Below are 3,706 nucleotides of genomic sequence, written 5' to 3'. Positions count from 1 at the left end.
TCGATTCTATTTGGATTTGTAGCAAAAACCCTCTTCCCTTAGTCATCGAGGCCAACATTGCCTTACTACTTTCCTCAAAAGAGATTGGTGTGGGTTCCAATCCTCTAAGCTCCACCTTATGACCACCATTGTCGAATTGCATAGATAATTTTGAAAAATCCCATACAATAGGACCAAGAGTCACCAACCAATTGAACCCCAACACAATGTCACAACCTCCCAATTCCAAAATGTACAGAGATGGGCAGAATTGAGTACCTTGCATTTTTAAGGGCACCGTCTCACAATAGCCTTCACTTTGAATAATGGCTCCATTGGCCACCCTTACAGCTAACTTGGTGGATTGGTTGATATCCAGTTTTGCTCTCCTTGCAACTGTCGGATCTAAGAAACTGTGAGAGCTTCCCGAGTCCACTAGGATTACTACTGGCTCTCCACTCACCGTTCCCTTTACCCTCATCATACTCGGGTTAGGAGTACCCGTGATAGCATTAAGGTAAATTTCAGGATTTCCTTCTAACTTAGTAGCCAGCATACTGTCCACTTCCAATTTTTCTTTTTCAACACCACCTTCAGGCTGCTCTTCCTCTAGGGTCTCACACCCTTGCAACAGATAAATCTTGGTTTTCTTACACACATGGTTAGGATGCCATTTCTCATCACAATGGTAGCATAGGCCCTTCTTCCGTTTTTCATCCCATTCCGTGGAGAAGACCCTCCGTGTAGGCTGGAAGGGTTTAGTCCACTTACTACTGCCTTCAATGGATTGATCCCCATACAATGTTTTATTAGTCGTAGGAATTATACTTCTGGTTTCGTTCCCTTCCGAGCATTAATAAGATACTCCTCTTCAATTTTTGCCAAGCTAAACGCCCCAATTAAACTAGTGGGGTTTAACATTTTTAAGAGCAAGCGGACATCATCTTTCAACCCGCTGATGAAATAGCTCAATTTGTGAGCATCTGATAGGCCGTTGATCCTGTTAGATAATACTTCAAACTGAGTCTGGTATGCTGAAACCGTGGTGGTCTGTTTGAGCCGTGTCAAGGCTTCCATTGGGTCATCATAAGTAGTGGGACCAAATCTGAGTTGAAGAATGCGAGTGAAGGTCTCCCAATTATTGAAATGACCACTGTCCCAAGCACCTTTGTACCAAATAAGGGCCTCCCCTTGCATGTGATATGCTGCCATTAGTAATTTTTGTGATGGGTGGGTTTGATGAAATTCAAAATAGTGGTCTGCCTTGAACACCCAACCTGCTGGGTCCCTCCCAACAAACTGAGGGAAATCTAATTTGATTCCCCTCGTGAGTGCTCTTCTATTATCATTGCCCTCATGCTCTCTTTCTTGTCTGTTTTCAGGAAAATGCTGTTGCTGGTGTTCCCACACAATGCGAAGCATCTCAGACATTTGATCCAACCTATCAGTCAATTGTTGGATGGCCTTCTCCTGGTCTTCTGCCTTGCGTTGCTTGGTTTCCTTGTTGTCTTGCTTTGATCTGGTGTTTTCGGCCATGACTTGGCTGATTGGTTGAATATCTGGTTTTGGTTTCTGGTAGAATGTAGATGGAATAGAGTGGAATTTATGGATTTGTGTATTGCTGGGTTGTGGATATGAGAAAAAAAAAATAAATGTGAAGGATCGTAGACTCTGTGATACCACTTGTTATGAACTCACTGCAGTAGAAACCGTAACAATGAGAGAGTATTGAAATGGTATGTAACGCAGGAAGATGATGAAGATGGAAGCTACAGTACTTCCATTGATGATAACTTGGATTTTCGAGGAACCCAAAACCTCCCAAAGAGAACAACAAATTGTTCAGATTTTACATGCATATTCTAGAATCCTTTTCCCCACCTTATTGGCGTGACTCTAACAGAAAAACTAGTAAAAGACATAAAAGACCTTACAATTCCAGCTGATAAAACACAGCGTTTAAGAGTATTAATTCAAACTACACCGTTTCGCATTATTCTAGATAAAAGGTCGTAAGCTTGCTGAAACGACACCGCATGCTTCTTCCTCCTGCGCACCGTTTCAACAACATGTGAATTGCCCCATTTCCTTTCTGCCTTTTCATTTACCCTAGCCTCCCGATATCTATCTTCCCAAATCAAGATTTCACATTTCTCTTTCTTCTTCCATGGCACTCTTCATCAGTACCCTAACAACCATCTATTTGCTGTCACCGATGGTGAACCAGGAGATGCTTCTCAAGCTTAAGGCCATCGTTAGGTACTGGAGCCTGCAAAAAGCTGTCGAAGAGGCTGAGTTATATCCATACCCTGCGGATGCTTCTTGTTCAACTCAGTCTGTCTATATATAGCTGATGCATACCCTACCATCTCCTCACTGCTTTATAACGAGGTGACTTCTGTGTGAGAATGAACCTGTTATACTATAGTCATCGTCATCCCTTGCATATGCTCCGTCAATATGCTGCGGGTTTGAGCCCTTTTTTGACGTCAGCAGCTTGGCCATCGGTTGGCTTGACTTTGTACTTTTTATTTTTCCAAAATTTTAGGAACTTTTAGGGTTTATTTGTCAACTAAAACTGTTTTCCAAATTTTCTCCAAAGGACAATGCTAAAGCCCCGTCGGAGCTTCTGCTGGCTTAGTACGTGTTTTTCATGTATTTTTTTAAGTTATTTTAACATTTTTAAATATTTTTAAAAAATAAAATAAATTTAAAACATCATTAAAAAATACTTTCTTAATCAGAAAGTAAAAAAATTGTTAAAAAATACTTCTTTAATCACAAAATAAAATGAAAAATATTTTTTATTTTACTTTTTGATTAAAAAAGTATTTTTTAATGATGTTGTGAATTTTTTTTATTTTTTTAAAATTTTTAAAATTGTTAAATATATATATATATATATATATATATATATATATATATAAAAGAACTAAAAAAAACACATGCTAGAACCCAGCGGTGGCTCTAGTATTATTCATTCTCAAATTACTTAATTACTATTCACAAACGCATCCAAAGAGCCTTAGGGTGCGTTTGGTTACCAAACTCACCTCAACTCATCTCAATTCATCATTACAACTTTTCAAATCCCAACACAAAATATAATAAACAATTTAACTTTTTCAAATTTTAAAATAATAATAATATTAAAAAATAATATTCTAATAATATTTTATCATCACAACTCAACTCAATTCAACTCATTTCAACATCCAAACACACTTTTAATCTTGTATTGTATCTGCAGTTAATTATGCATCGATCATCTTCACATTTTGACATGTAAGTGAGGTTACGAGTACTTGACATTGAGTAATTTTGTAAAATAATTTATGAAAATAATATTCTTTTATAAAAATATCTTTTATCTTAAAATGTAGTTGTGAAATATGTGACGGTAAATGAATGATTTCCTAGTATTATATTCCTAAATTTTATTGTTCTATTTTTTTTCATAGGAAATGTGACGGTAAATGGTTGATGTGTATGAAATGGAAAATTTTATACATTAAACTATTATTTTATTATGTAAAATATGATATATTTATTATTATTAAATAATTTTTTATTAGATAATTTTTAATTATTTAATAATAATAAATATATCACATGTTATATAATACGATAAAACTGAGATGTGAATGTAATGTACATTTCTTCCGTAAAAATTAGACTTGTTGGAAAAATCATCCCGCGAGTGCCCAACCCGACAGGCGGATTCAAG

This window comes from Juglans microcarpa x Juglans regia, chromosome 6S (assembly GCF_004785595.1).
Source record: "Juglans microcarpa x Juglans regia isolate MS1-56 chromosome 6S, Jm3101_v1.0, whole genome shotgun sequence".
NCBI classification, from domain to species: Eukaryota; Viridiplantae; Streptophyta; class Magnoliopsida; order Fagales; family Juglandaceae; genus Juglans; species Juglans microcarpa x Juglans regia.
Note: the sequence above shows the minus strand (reverse complement) of the source record.